This window comes from Anomaloglossus baeobatrachus, chromosome 9 (genome assembly GCF_048569485.1).
Source record: "Anomaloglossus baeobatrachus isolate aAnoBae1 chromosome 9, aAnoBae1.hap1, whole genome shotgun sequence".
NCBI classification, from domain to species: domain Eukaryota; kingdom Metazoa; phylum Chordata; class Amphibia; order Anura; family Aromobatidae; genus Anomaloglossus; species Anomaloglossus baeobatrachus.
Genome location: NC_134361.1, coordinates 5,679,984 through 5,695,421, shown reverse-complemented (window position 1 = coordinate 5,695,421; position 15,438 = coordinate 5,679,984).

The following is a 15,438-nucleotide window of genomic DNA, read 5'->3' as shown; positions in this document are numbered from 1 at the left end:
CACCAGGCCCAACCGGGCGGCAGATCCCGAAGCGAGGATAGATTCACCTTTCCCTGCTAAACCTGCCAGTGTGGGGCTCTTAAAGCCCACACCACAACACCACAAAAGCCGCAGCCACGTAACCGCAGTGAGGGCCCATAGGTCACAGGAGGCAAGAAGCTGGAGTGGCCTGGTCCGGGGAACAAGCAAACGGCAAACAACAAGGGGAGAGAGGCTGCAGCATCTTCCCTGGGTGACCCCCATAGGGACTCAAAGTCGGGGTCACCCCAAACCACCAAGGGCTAAGGAAGGCGAGTCAGTAGTCACCCTCATAAAGTCAGCCTGAAGGATACCTGGTTCCTACCTGGTTCATCTCAGCTACGCCCGGGTTACTCACCCTGCCACCTGAAGTGAGTAAAAACCCTGAAAGACAGTTCTGCCTGTGTGAGTCATTCTGCGACTTGTGGTACTACAAACCTACACCGGGCCCTGGGGCTTGCCTCACTCTCAGGAGGCTATTCCAACTAACTGCACACACCATCAGCCCCAGGCGACCCTCAACCTGCAGTGGCGGTCCCTACTGGCCGCAATACTGAGAGTGGCGTCACGATCAAAAACGGAAGAGTTCCTACCAGTGACGGAGATCCAGCAACGTGGAGTCCCTGAAGGTAACGCACCGACACCGACACCACACCTGCGGGGCTTCACATCTGGCGTCACGAACAGGATAAGGACTAGACCTGTTCAGACAGGTGACCATGTGCCTGGGCGGTCCGCTTGAAAAATTGGAAGCGCCGCCATATTGCCACCATGAAAAGCGCGCTGAAAAACAACAGCAGCCCGCGCTGGAAGAAGTTACCGCCCACGAAGAGGTGTGGCTACCCAGAGATCCCCTGCAGAGTTCTGACCTTGCCAGCTATGAGAGTGGAAGCGTCCAGAGACGGCGGGAAGGAAAGGAAGCCACAAGCCTGCTGCTGGGAGAGGAGCTGCTGAAAGAGGCAGAGCAGAAACTGGACAGCTTGTTACAGGAGGCAGCGAAGAGTCCACTGCTGGGAGACCGTGCAGAAGACGGCGCAGAAGAAATGGCGTCTGACCGCAGGAACCCAGAACCAGGCTCCGCTGCCTGGTGGTACCGAGAGCTGGCCCAGTTTTGCAACCGGCTGGAGACCCGGGTCGTGGAGCAGATTCGGGAGGAACGGATGGAACTGCAGGAGCTGACCGCGGCGGTTCGGGCCTATGAAGGGAGAGCTGCATGCCGGGTGTCAGGCGGGACGGCGACGACGCAGACCCCAGTGCTACCAACAACGGGTGAGTCGAATGATGCCCCGGCCCGCGCAAGTGCCCCGACCCCTGCTGCCACGTCCGCGGTCCCTGAAGAGGCGTCCGGTGCGGCGACGCTGAAGCAGGCCGCAGCCACGCCAGGTGCGGCCCTCCAAGCCCCAGCGGCTGCAGCGATGCCCTGCTCGGCCCACCAAGACCCAGTCCCTGCAGCGATGCCCTGCCCGGCCCGCCAGGACCAGGCCGCCGCCATCCTGGGCGCGGCCCGCCAAGACCAGGCCGCCGCCATACAGGGCGCGGCCCGCCAAGCCCAGACTGCTGCAGCGACGTCCAGCCCAGCCTGCACAGAGCCCCCTGCAACAGCGACACTGATCCAGGCCGCCGCCATCCCGGGCGCGGCCCGCCAAGACCAGGCCGCCGCCATGCCAGGCGCGGCCCGCCAAGAAAAGGCTACCTCAGCATTTACCCCGGCCTGTAAGGCCAGAGCAGACACCGCTCCCCAGTCCACAGAGGTTCCTGATAGGCAGCCCACGGTGGGTGAAGACCCTGCATATTGGCAGATGAAGGCTGACCTGGAGGCCAAATTTCCACAATGGTTGGTGAGCCAATACATCCCCCCTCCGCATACCCCAAAGAGTCTCCTGCTAACTCCTGCAGCAGCTACACCAAGGAGTCCCTCACCTGGGCCGGCCGAAGAGCAGCCATCCCCGGCACTGCCACAGCTGGAGTGCCAGGAAGAACTAAGGGGGAGAGGAGGCCAGGAAGCAGAAGGGTTGACTCCGACTCCAGTGTCACCAGTAGCAGTTGTGTATTCAGAGCCGGAAATGCTGCCATACTCCCGCTGGGACGAGGAGGACCTGACCCCCTCTGCAGAAGAAGAGCTGCCTAAGAGCTTCACCTGGGAGCCCACAAGCATGGATCCAGCCCGCAAGACACGGCGCAGAAGAACACAGTTTGCTCCAGCACCACAGTCTCCTGAACAGAGAGCAGTCACCGCCAGAGACCTAAAGGAGAAGCGTTTGTTGAGAGAGTCCAAAGCCCAGGCTAGAGGACCCCTGTGTTATGGCGTAGTGGAAGATTTCAACTTGAAAAGTGGCTATGGCTTCGTTGTAGCACCAGGAATAAAAGAAGGGATATTTGTAAACCGCAGAGATGTGAGCGCTCATCTGCCAAGAGGACACCCTGGCAGAAATCTGAAAATGGGAGATTCGGTACAGTTTACCATGCACCAAGGTGAAAGGGGATTGTACGCACTTGATGTAGCCTTACGTACCAGCAAACCCTACAGCCATCCCATGCCACAAGAAAGACAAGAAAGACAAGAAAGACAAGGAAGACAAGAAAGACAAGAAAGACAAGAAAGACAAGAAAGACAAGAAAGACAAGAAAGACAAGACAGAGATAAAGAAACAGATACAGAAAAGGAATCAGATGCAGACCAAGAAAGGAAAGACACAGAACCTATAGATGAGGCAACCACAGATGAAGAAAGAGACAAAGAGCAAGAAAGTCACGGGTGCCAGTGCCCAACGTGCCCTCGCCCTAGTGAAAAAGAGGAGTAAAGTAAAGTACAGAAAAGAAATACAGCAAGTTACCAGTTGAAGTTTTGACAAGTTTTGTTTGCAACGTTTAAGAAATGCGCCCACAAAAACTATTGTGAGAAATAAACTCTAAGGCTATGAACTTGCTATGGCCACAAACTCTCGCAGTGTAAATAGTTACACCAGTGGCACCACCACCAGGGCCAGCCTGTTTAGGGGCTTGGCTCGTCTGCAACCAGGGGGGGCCCGTCCGTAGAAAAGGGCCTTGGCTCACCTGCGACCAAAGAGCACGCCTGTTTATGGGGCCTTGGCTCACCACCACAAAGAGGGTACCTGGTCAGCACCAACTGTGGAGGCCGCCTCTGCATCCTGCCAGAAGAGGCTGACGGCGCGGATCCACCAGGCCAGGTATACCCTGAAACCACCAGCCCATGTAAGCCGCCTCTACATCCTGCCAGAAGTGGCTGAAGTCGCGGCCAACGGGAGAGGAAGATTGGAGGAAAGGTCTGGGGAAACGGATGGCCCAGACCTGGTTACCAACAGGACCGGTGACCTGCCTCCTGAGAGGGTTTTGGGTGGGTTAACGGACTTGTGGGTGGAGGGTGGTGATGTCTGATACCTGGTGGTTTTAAAAATGTTTTACATGTTTTAATGTTTTATGCATTTTAAAATGTTGTCTTGCAGCCCGAGGACGTGCTGGTGATAACTAAGGGGGAATGTGGCGCCCCTGACCTGGTCAGGCACCACTGAGTACTGCACCCATGCTGGGGACAGTACAATACAGGTAATCCAGAAGGCTGACAGGGGTGTGGAACACAGGCGCATAGTGATCAGGTCTCACACATGTACCCATGAGAGGACCCCTGGGGATCCCAGGAGGGGGCAAGCCTTCACCTTCACTGGAATAGTGGAGGGGGTAGAGCCTCCATCTCCTCTCAAGGGGTGTGGTGGAGAGTCTGGTTGCTAGGTGGCGTAGGCAAGAACAGGAGAGGAGGAGCAGTGAGCCAGTTCAGTGTAGAGTCCAGGGAGCTCAAGTGAGGAGCAGATCCCTGGAGCTGTGCAATCTGACAGCGTCCGCGCAGTGGCTACAGACGGGGGAGAACGGTCAACTAGGAGTGCTGCCTGAAAGCCAGCTTCAGCTAGAGAGTGCAACGGAGTGGGAAGTAAGGAGACTGCTAGAGAGCACCAGGCCCAACCGGGCGGCAGATCCCGAAGCGAGGATAGATTCACCTTTCCCTGCTAAACCTGCCAGTGTGGGGCTCTTAAAGCCCACACCACAACACCACAAAAGCCGCAGCCACGTAACCGCAGTGAGGGCCCATAGGTCACAGGAGGCAAGAAGCTGGAGTGGCCTGGTCCGGGGAACAAGCAAACGGCAAACAACAAGGGGAGAGAGGCTGCAGCATCTTCCCTGGGTGACCCCCATAGGGACTCAAAGTCGGGGTCACCCCAAACCACCAAGGGCTAAGGAAGGCGAGTCAGTAGTCACCCTCATAAAGTCAGCCTGAAGGATACCTGGTTCCTACCTGGTTCATCTCAGCTACGCCCGGGTTACTCACCCTGCCACCTGAAGTGAGTAAAAACCCTGAAAGACAGTTCTGCCTGTGTGAGTCATTCTGCGACTTGTGGTACTACAAACCTACACCGGGCCCTGGGGCTTGCCTCACTCTCAGGAGGCTATTCCAACTAACTGCACACACCATCAGCCCCAGGCGACCCTCAACCTGCAGTGGCGGTCCCTACTGGCCGCAATACTGAGAGTGGCGTCACGATCAAAAACGGAAGAGTTCCTACCAGTGACGGAGATCCAGCAACGTGGAGTCCCTGAAGGTAACGCACCGACACCGACACCACACCTGCGGGGCTTCACATGTGCAAGGCCTAACATTGCATGACAACAATTGACTGACAATTAGATATGAAGCTGTGGCTGTTTCCACTATTAGTCCAATTTGTGGGGTGCTCGCAGTGAGGGTATTGTATATAGATCACTGGTTCCAGCACATGGAATATAAATATACCTTTAGTACCATCACTGCCAAGCTCCACAATAGCCCAAGAAAAGTTAGCTGCCACCACCAAACATTTATAAAGGTAGATTGGACGCATGTTTCAGGTATCGTTTGCAGTTATGGTGAGAGGAATGAAGCTTTTCAATTTTATATATTTAATCCACAAGAGTAGGCAGTGTTTATAAAAATATACACGATTTTACAAAATAAAACAATACAATGCAATATAGGCAATTACGTAAAATATAATGGAAAAACAAAAGAATATTACTACACCTGGGTCACTGCAATGGCTCAGATAAATGGAGGTAAATACTTCTTAAGAATACGTGGAACAAGCCAACACAGTGATGTATTCTCATGGTATTTTACGAACAAAAAATGTGTGGGGGACCTTTTTATTAACACCAGTCACATCTCCTCTGATGTCCTATGACAGGGCTGGACATGGGATGTAGCTTCAATTTCCAGAAAATTATGAAACCTCGATCTCCAATATATCTTGGCCTCTGGGGGTCACAGGCCTCAGATATTACCATCATCTTTCCTATCATGACTTTACCTGTTCAAAGATAGGAAATATGACGTGGCTAGAATCATCTAGTTGTCAGATTTTAATTTGAGGCTGATAGACATGTGTCACAGATATGAAAAAATATGTATTACGTTTTTATCATCCTGTCCCGAGGCTGCAGATATTTTTCCTATTACTATAGAATCTATAGAACCTCCAATATTTAGAACTGTATGCTGGTGCCTGAGCGGCTAGGACCATGGTTTGAAGTGGACAGTTGGTTTCTGTTAAAGGCTATTTTGTCCAGCATTGTTGCTCTTGCTCTGCAGCCTCTCTCTCGGCTTAGGCCTGTCACTCTGCAGTCTCTCAGCTTGGGTCTGTCGCTTGGCTCTCTCAGCTTCGGCCTGTCGCTTGGCTTTCTCAGCTTGGGCCTGTCCCTTTGCTTTCTCAGCTTGGGCCTGCGGCTTGGCTCTCTCAGCTTGGGCCTTCCGCTCGGCTCTCTCAGCTTAGGCCTTCTACTCGGCTCTCTCAGCTTGGGCCTTCCGCTTGGCTCTCTTAGCTTGAGCCTGGCGCTTAGCTCTCTCAGCTTGGGCCTGCCACTCAGCTCTCTCACTTTGGGCCTTCCGCTGGGCTCTCTGTTATGATCCGGAACCATGGAAGATCACAATAGATCATTGGCAAAAAGGTGACAAGAGCATTGGCAACTAATCTGGCCGCCATCCCCTTAGTAACCATCAACACTAGAAGTAGCTGAGGGGTGAACTAACATCCTATGCACCACGAACCCAGCCGAAGAACTAGCTATCCTAAAGAAAGGAAGGATGAATAACTGCCTCAGAAATAGACCGCAAAAGATATAGCAAGCCCCCCACATTCAAAGACTACGGTGATATAGGAAAATACAATACACAGTTGGATGATAGGATTAGCAAAGGTGAGTCCCCACTGACTAAATAGGAAAGGATAGGTAAGGGGCTGATGGTGGCCAGACAAAAACCCTACAAAAACTCAAATACCTGATAGTACAAAAAGGTCCTCAGATCGCACGATCTGCACTCCGTCCTATATCAGGCGCTCTTGTCATACCAATGAACAGAAAACAGGAACAATTACAAATTCAAGAAGCAACAAGCAAATGGACTTATAGGAGCAAAACTCCAAGCATAGCTACAGGGAGCTTCCCCGCTAAGCAACAGAGAGGGAAGATTCCTGCATGTAAATAAACTGACAATAACCACAGCAAATGACAAACCCAGATAAGAACAAAAGAACAAAACAACATAAGAAAGAACCAAGCACTTATCTGGGGTAGATGTGGTCTGGAGCAAGTTGAAAAGGCTGGTGAACTTCAGAACAAATGATGACCGGCCCAGGCAGCCAGGAGGCCAAGGATTAAATAGGCAGAGAGTTATCAATGGAAACGCCCATTGCTCCAGCACACCTGGTCTCTGTCAAAACCATTCCTGGCCACAAGAGGGAGCCTCACAGCAGCAACAGCATAACTGATATTCACAACAGCTCTCTCAGCTTGAGCCTGGCACTTAGCTCTCTCAGCTTGGGCCTGCTGCTCAGCTCTCTCAGCTTGGGCCTGCCGCTCAACTCTCTCACTTGTCGCTACTGTTCTTCAGCCTCTCTCTCGGCTTGGGCCTGTCACTTGTCAGTCTCTCAGCTTGGGTCTGTTGCTCATCTTGGGCTTGCCACTTGGCTCTCCCCGCTTAGGCCTGCCGCTCGACTCTCTTACTTGTTGCTCTTGCTCTGCAGCCTCTCCCTCTGCTTGGGTCTGTCACTCGGCTCTCTCAGCTTAGGCCTTCCGCTATTGCTCTGCAGCCTCTCGCTTAGCTTGGGCTTGGCCTTCTCCAGCCTCTTACTCTTGGTATTGCTGAATTAGCCTCATCCATCCCTCATGATCACCTGCACTGGTTTGCAGTAGGGCCATCTGCAGCAGGAGTCCATGCCCCCCTGGTGGCTGGTGTGGCTTGCATCCACAGGTGGGACCTTTGCTGGATTTATCATTTTTCACATCAGAATATGCAATGGAATTACCATCTAACACTTTAAATTGCAACAAACGTTCAGTGTTGTGGATATTCCACCTACTGAAGGGTTTGATTCGTTTACTACATATTTTTAATTGTATTTATTTTGAGCTAATGCAGATGGATCTTCTATTCAGGCTGCAGATTTCTTAGCTGGGAAGAGCTGGTACAATTAGTGTCTCCGGAGGACGGTCCTGTCCGGTATTCCGCAGATAGTCTATTAATATGACATGACATGCTGTAATGCTGGATTCTTACGATCTACACTTAATACTAGATTTTCACATTAATTGCAGTTGATCGGGGTCGTAACAGTCTGGACTGTGATCGCTTTATGTCAATGGCCTCGCTAACAAGAATGGACGTACAAACCGGAGAACCCCATGCGTTACAATAATTCTGTGTGATCAGAGGACAATCTCACCTGCAATATTGTTTTGCTTGGTTAAACCTTAGTTACTTTTCTTTTTGCTGCATGTGAAAGTGCAGAAGAAAAGTTTCCAAAAGTCGGAAAAAAAATAAGTAACTATTTGGATTTTGCTTCTTATATTAATTCCTCCAGACGCTGCTGTGATTCAGATTGTTATAAAGGAGGAGACTTCTTAAGAAATGATAAATGTATTTATTTTCTTGTGGCATTCTATAGATCTCGCATTCGACAAACTGAAGACATCAGAAGACGACCCTATAGAGAGGTTTGGGCCTTGTCCTCCTCGCTGTCAGAGCCGCATCTAACGGCCTCTTATCTCCATCCGCAGAGCGTTGCGGACCCAGCTGCCCATCTTTGATGCTTTGTGTCTCTACACAGATGGTGCCGTTGGAGTGGAGGAGCCTGGAGATGTGGGTTTTGCTTTCTCCTCTCTTGTATGTTGGGGCTGGCTGGATGCGGCCGCAGCTGTGCCTCTACCTTGGCATTCAATGTTTATTGCAAGAGATGAAACAGGAACAATATTGGCATCTGTGAAGCTTCTTCCACTTGCCGCCTCCTTGCGAGACGCCCGGTGTGCGGACCTGTCGATGGCACTTACGTCTGGCTGGACAGCTTTCATTTATTTTAATCAGAGCATAGGTCAGCGCTACCTTTGGCTCTGGGCTAATTGCAGATGGGTAATTTAAAATGTCAGAATTCTTTCTTCTTGGGAGAAAAGAGGAAATGTCTCAAGGAAGGGAATCTGTCAAGCTCACGCATGCATAATAGATCTGGATTAAGCAGCAGAGGGGACGCGGGCTATGCCATGGATTTTCTCTTTGTTGTTAATGTCAGCCCTATAATTTGATGTACTATCCTCAGCAGAGAAATGCATTTATCTGATCCAACAATGCAGAAGATTTACATTGCAACTATGTATCCGCTAATTACAATATGGAGGATTCTTTGTAGGAGCAGCGCACTTTACATGTTAAGCAAATTATTTTACTGAGTAATTGAATCAGAAAATATCCTAGAAACCTGGACGACTAAAGAAAAAGAGATCTGATAAAAACTGCGAATTGGTAGAAAAGAGAAAATCTGATTCACTTTCCTCCAATCCACAAATCAATGGATACAAAGTATCGAGCAGGAAAGCAGCCGGACGGGAGGTCGGGATCTGCCCGGTATTATCGTACGCCGATCTCAGACGCACGCGACGCAGTGTCATGGGACACAATTACCTTTATATTAGGATATTCAAGTGTCGGAGGAAACATGCGAAAGCCGGGGAACATGCAACCTCCATGCTGGGCTCCAGAGCCAATGTGCCGCGAGTGCCGGTCATCTACAGTCCTGTCCTATATGGTATATATAGACCGGAGTAATGGCAGTACACGGAACATACACTGGAGTAATGCATTAGTATTCAGCCCCCGGAGTCAGTACTTTGTAGGACCACCTTTCTCTGTGTTTTGGGGGTCTCTTTAGCTTTGCTCATCTGGAGGTGACATTTTCCTCTTCTCTCGCTCGGTGAGATTGGATGGAGACGTCTGTGATCTCGGTGGATTTGGGTCTGGACTCACACACAGGAATATGCTCTGATCTGAACCCTCCATTATAGCTCTGCAGGATGATGAGGGTTGTTGTCCTGCTGGAAGGTGAATCTACGCCCCGGTCTCACGTCTTCTGCAGCCTTTATGAGGTTTTCCTCCAGGATTGTCCTGCATTTAGCTTCATCCATCTTCCCATCACCTCTGACCGGCCCCTGCCCCTGCTGAAGAAAAGTCTCCCCACAGCAGGATGCGGCCTCCACTATGTGTGACGGTGGGGAGAGCGTCTTCAGGGTGATATGCAGGATTAGTTGTCCGCCACATACAGTATTTTGCATTTAGCCCAAAAAGTTCTCCTTTGGTCTTGTAACCGGAGCCCCTTCCTCCGTTGCTCGCTGTGGCCCCAGAATAACTTATTGCAAACTGTAAATGGGACTTCTTATTTGTCGCTGAGGATTTTATTTACGGAGCTCAGACTACAGAGGCGGAATACAAATGGACAACATCATTTTCAGATTTATATTTTTAAACTATTTAGTATTCCACTTATCATTTTCTTTCCATCTTATCTTACACTTGTACTTAGTGTTGGTATCTCATAAAATCCCAATACTATGTACGTACGTTTATGAGTGTAAGGTGAAAAAATAGGGAAAAGCTGACGGGAGCTGAATACTTTTTCAAGGCGTTGCATTTCTTATTCGAGAAGGTGATAGCTTTGTTATCAGTGATTGCGCCGGTGAACACAGCGGTAAATACACTGTATACAAGAAGGGAGTAAGCATCTAACTTGTATCTAATGTTACAGATAGACACATTAGTAGACACCGCGTTCAGAGAGGAATTAACGAACTGTGGCTAATTATATACAGAGTGATAGATACACTTTATACAGAGGGAGGGATCAGCCGCGGTGCGTGATCGTACCGTCCGCCATACAGCAACAGCAGATAGGAATTATTCATGGCGGCAGAAATGAATGTAACGCTGGCCCCAGATATAGGAGCACTTCATGTCAGGAGGAGGGCAGAGCGGCAGAAAATACAGAGGAGCAAATAGGAATGACACAAATCAAAATCATGTACAATTTTAAGAAATTCACTGGAACCGATGAATTTAAATCATTTCAAATCACCCAAAAACTGCCGGTGGTTAAAGTGCATACAACAGAAGATTCATCCAGATGAGGCTGACGGGATCTCAGGTGCCATAATGCCTTGCAGTTATCACATGGCATAGTACCGCCAATCAGGAGGAACCTTTAGAGTCTGTATAAAAGCTAAGGCAAGGAAAGCAGCAGCCAAATAATAGAGAATCTGGAAACTGAAATGACGTCACAGCTCACACCGAAGCAAAAAAGAGAAGAGAAAGCCATGAAACACTGAACAAACTGTACAGATAGTGTGCGACAGCGCCACAGTGAGGGCTTGTTACTGTCGGCGTACCACACACAGACATGATCAGATCACTTGCACATTATTAAAGCTACTGAAGCTGAAGAATTTTTTAAGTGTTTAACTCAGACCTTAGTGTTGCAACCAGTGGCGTAAATAGAATCTGATGTGCCCTGATGTGAGGTTTAACCCCCCCCTATCTGGGCCATTGTAGCATTTGAAATCCTAGAAAAACATATGAGTTGCCCCCCATCCTCTTTATTGATTAGTAATGTCTCCCCTTCCTGGGCCAATTCCTGGTAAATATGTCCCCCATTCTAATGTATGACCGTATCATGGCTATATGCTGGTATATATGTCCACATAATGGCCCCATCCTGGTACATATATGGCCCCATCATGTCCTTATTCTGGAATATAGGTCCCCATAATGGTCCAATCCTGGTGTATATGGCCCCATCCTGGTATATATGGCCCCATCATTTCTGCATCCTGGTATATGTCCCTATCCTGGTATATATGGCCCCATCATGATATATATGGCCACATTCTGCTATACATGGCCCCATTGTGTCCTCAGCCTGTTATATACAGTATAGCTTCATCATGTCCTCATTCTGGTATATATGGCCCCATCATGAACCCTTCTAGTATGTATGGCATCATGTCTCCATCCTGGTATATAGCCTCATCTGCCCACACTGGTTTTGTCTCAGCTATTCAAGATCCTCTGCAAGCTTCATTCACCAGCCAGCAGATACTCTGTGGATGCAACCCAGGGGCCCTGGTATAAGTACAGATCCATGTATAGGCTTTAAAGGGTGATTATTCTGACACCTGCTAAGCAGAGTGATTTGTGCAGTGTCTCTCAGTGGAAGTCCCATTAAAAGCTGGCAAGTTGACAATTCTGGGGAATAATTCAAGAAAGTTGGCAAAATCAGATTTTAGAAGATTTGATGCCACAGTGGCATGGGAGAGAAGAAATACTCTATTACTAGCTATGTGCAACATATTGGGTAAGACATAGTATTATTTAATTTACAAGTAGGGTCAATTGAACTACAATCTAATGCCCAGCGCTGAGGGCATTGGTTTATTCTCCTCAGATCGTGTGCTGCAGATGATGCCCAGCGCTGGGTGCATTGGTTTATTCTCCTCAGATCGTGTGCTGTAGATGATGCCCAGCGCTGGGTGCATTGGTTTATTCTCTTCAGATCGTGTGCTGCAGATGATGCCCAGCGCTGGGTGCATTGGTTTATTCTCCTCAGATCGTGTGCTGTAGATGATGCCCAGTGCTGGGTGCATTGGTTTATTCTCTTCAGATCCTGTGCTGCAGATGATGCCCAGCGCTGGGTGCATTGGTTTATTCTCTTCAGATCGTGTGCTGTAGATGGTGCCCAGCGCTGGGTGCATTGGTTTATTCTCTTCAGATCGTGTGCTGTAGATGATGCCCAGCGCTGGGTGCATTGGTTTATTCTCCTCAGATCGTGTGCTGTAGATGATGCCCAGCGCTGGGTGCATTGGTTTATTCTCCTCAGATCGTGTGCTGCAGATGATGCTCAGCGCTGGGTGCATTGGTTTATTCTCTTCAGATCGTGTGCTGTAGATGATGCCCAGCGCTGGGTGCATTGGTTTATTCTCCTCTGATCGTGTGCTGTAGATGATGCCCAGCGCTGGGTGCATTGGTTTATTCTCCTCTGATCGAGTGCTGCAGATGATGCCCAGCGCTGGGTGCATTGGTTTGTTCTCTTCAGATCGTGTGCTGCAGATGATGCCCAGCGCTGGGTGCATTGGTTTATTCTCTTCAGATCGTGTGCTGCAGATGATGCCCAGCGCTGGGTGCATTGGTTTATTCTCCTCAGATCGTGTGCTGCAGATGATGCCCAGCGCTGGGTGCATTGGTTTATTCTCTTCAGATCCTGTGGTGTAGATGATGCCCAGCGCTGGGTGCATTGGTTTATTCTCTTCAGATCGTGTGCTGCAGATGATGCCCAGCGCTGGGGGCATTGGTTTATTCTCTTCAGATCGTGTGCTGCAGATGATGCCCAGCGCTGGGTGCATTGGTTTATTCTCCTCAGATCGTGTGCTGCAGATGATGCCCAGTGCTGGGTGCATTGGTTTATTCTCTTCAGATCGTGTGCTGTACATGATGCCCAGCACTGGGTGCATTGGTTTATTCTCTTCAGATCGTGTTCTGCAGATGATGCCCAGCGCTGGGTGCATTGGTTTATTCTCTTCAGATCGTGTGCTGCAGATGATGCCCAGCGCTGGGTGCATTGGTTTATTCTCCTCAGATCGTGTGCTGCAGATGATGCCCAGCGCTGGGTGCATTGGTTTATTCTCCTCAGATCATGTGCTGCAGATGATGCCCAGCGCTGGGTGCATTGGTTTATTCTCCTCAGATCATGTGCTGCAGATGATGCCCAGCGCTGGGTGCATTGGTTTATTCTCTTCAGATCGTGTTCTGCAGATGATGCCCAGCGCTGGGTGCATTGGTTTATTCTCTTCCGATCGTGTTCTGCAGATGATGCCCAGCGCTGGGTGCATTGGTTTATTCTCTTCAGATCGTGTGCTGCAGATGATGCCCAGCGCTGGGTGCATTGGTTTATTCTCCTCAGATCGTGTGCTGCAGATGATGCCCAGCGCTGGGTGCATTGGTTTATTCTCTTCAGATCCTGTGGTGTAGATGATGCCCAGCGCTGGGTGCATTGGTTTATTCTCTTCAGATCGTGTGCTGCAGATGATGCCCAGCGCTGGGGGCATTGGTTTATTCTCTTCAGATCGTGTGCTGCAGATGATGCCCAGCGCTGGGTGCATTGGTTTATTCTCCTCAGATCGTGTGCTGCAGATGATGCCCAGTGCTGGGTGCATTGGTTTATTCTCTTCAGATCGTGTGCTGTACATGATGCCCAGCACTGGGTGCATTGGTTTATTCTCTTCAGATCGTGTTCTGCAGATGATGCCCAGCGCTGGGTGCATTGGTTTATTCTCTTCAGATCGTGTGCTGCAGATGATGCCCAGCGCTGGGTGCATTGGTTTATTCTCCTCAGATCGTGTGCTGCAGATGATGCCCAGCGCTGGGTGCATTGGTTTATTCTCCTCAGATCATGTGCTGCAGATGATGCCCAGCGCTGGGTGCATTGGTTTATTCTCTTCAGATCCTGTGCTGTAGATGATGACCAGCGCTGGGTGCATTGGTTTATTCTCCTCAGATCGTGTGCTGCAGATGATGCCCAGCGCTGGGGGCATTGGTTTATTCTCCTCTGATTGTGTGCTGCAGATGATGCCCAGCGCTGGGTGCATTGGTTTATTCTCTTCAGATCGTGTGCTGAAGATGATGCCCAGCGCTGGGTGCATTGGTTTATTCTCCTCAGATCGTGTGCTGCAGATGATGCCCAGTGCTGGGTGCATTGGTTTATTCTCTTCAGATCGTGTGCTGCAGATGATGCCCAGTGCTGGGTGCATTGGTTTATTCTCTTCAGATCGTGTGCTGTAGATGATGCCCAGCGCTGGGTGCATTGGTTTATTCTCCTCAGATCGTGTGCTGCAGATGATGCCCAGCGCTGGGTGCATTGGTTTATTCTCTTCAGATCCTGTGCTGCAGATGATGCCCAGTGCTGGGTGCATTGGTTTGTTCTCTTCAGATCGTGTGCTGTAGATGATGCCCAGCGCTGAGGGCATTGGTTTATTCTCCTCAGATCGTGTTCTGCAGATGATGCCCAGCGCTGGGTGCATTGGTTTGTTCTCTTCAGATCGTGTGCTGCAGATGATGCCCAGCGCTGGGTGCATTGGTTTATTCTCCTCAGATCGTGTGCTGTAGATGATGCCCAGCGCTGAGGGCATTGGCTTATTGTCCTCTGATCGTGTGCTGTAGATGATGCCCAGCGCTGGGTGCATTGGTTTATTCTCTTCAGATCGTGTGCTGCAGATGATGCCCAGCGATGAGAGCATTGGTTTATCCTCTTCAGATCGTGTTCTGCAGATGATGCCCAGCGCTGGGTGCATTGGTTTATTCTCCTCAGATCGTGTGCTGCAGATGATGCCCAGCGCTGGGTGCATTGGTTTATTCTCTTCAGATCCTGTGCTGCAGATGATGCCAAGCGCTGGGTGCATTGGTTTATTCTCTTCAGATCCTGTGCTGCAGATGATGCCCAGCGCTGGGTGCATTGGTTTATTCTCCTCAGATCGTGTGCTGTAGATGATGCCCAGCGCAGGGTGCATTGGTTTATTCTCTTCAGATCGTGTGCTGTAGATGATGCCCAGCGCTGGGTGCATTGGTTTATTCTCCTCAGATCGCGTGCTGTAGATGATGCCCAGCGCTGGGTGCATTGGTTTATTCTCTTCAGATCGTGTGCTGTAGATGATGCCCAGCGCTGGGTGCATTGGTTTATTCTCTTCAGATCGTGTGCTGTAGATGATGCCCAGCGCTGGGTGCATTGGTTTATTCTCCTCAGATCATGTGCTGTAGATGATGCCCAGCGCTGGGTGCATTGGTTTATTCTCCTCAGATCGTGTGCTGTAGATGATGCCCAGCGCTGGGTGCATTGGTTTATTCTCTTCAGATCGTGTGCTGCAGATGATGCCCAGCGCTGGGTGCATTGGTTTATCCTCTTCAGATCATGTGCTGCAGATGATGCCCAGTGCTGGGTGCATTGGTTTATTCTCCTCAGATCGTGTGCTGCAGATGATGCCCAGCGCTGGGTGCATTGGTTTATTCTCTTC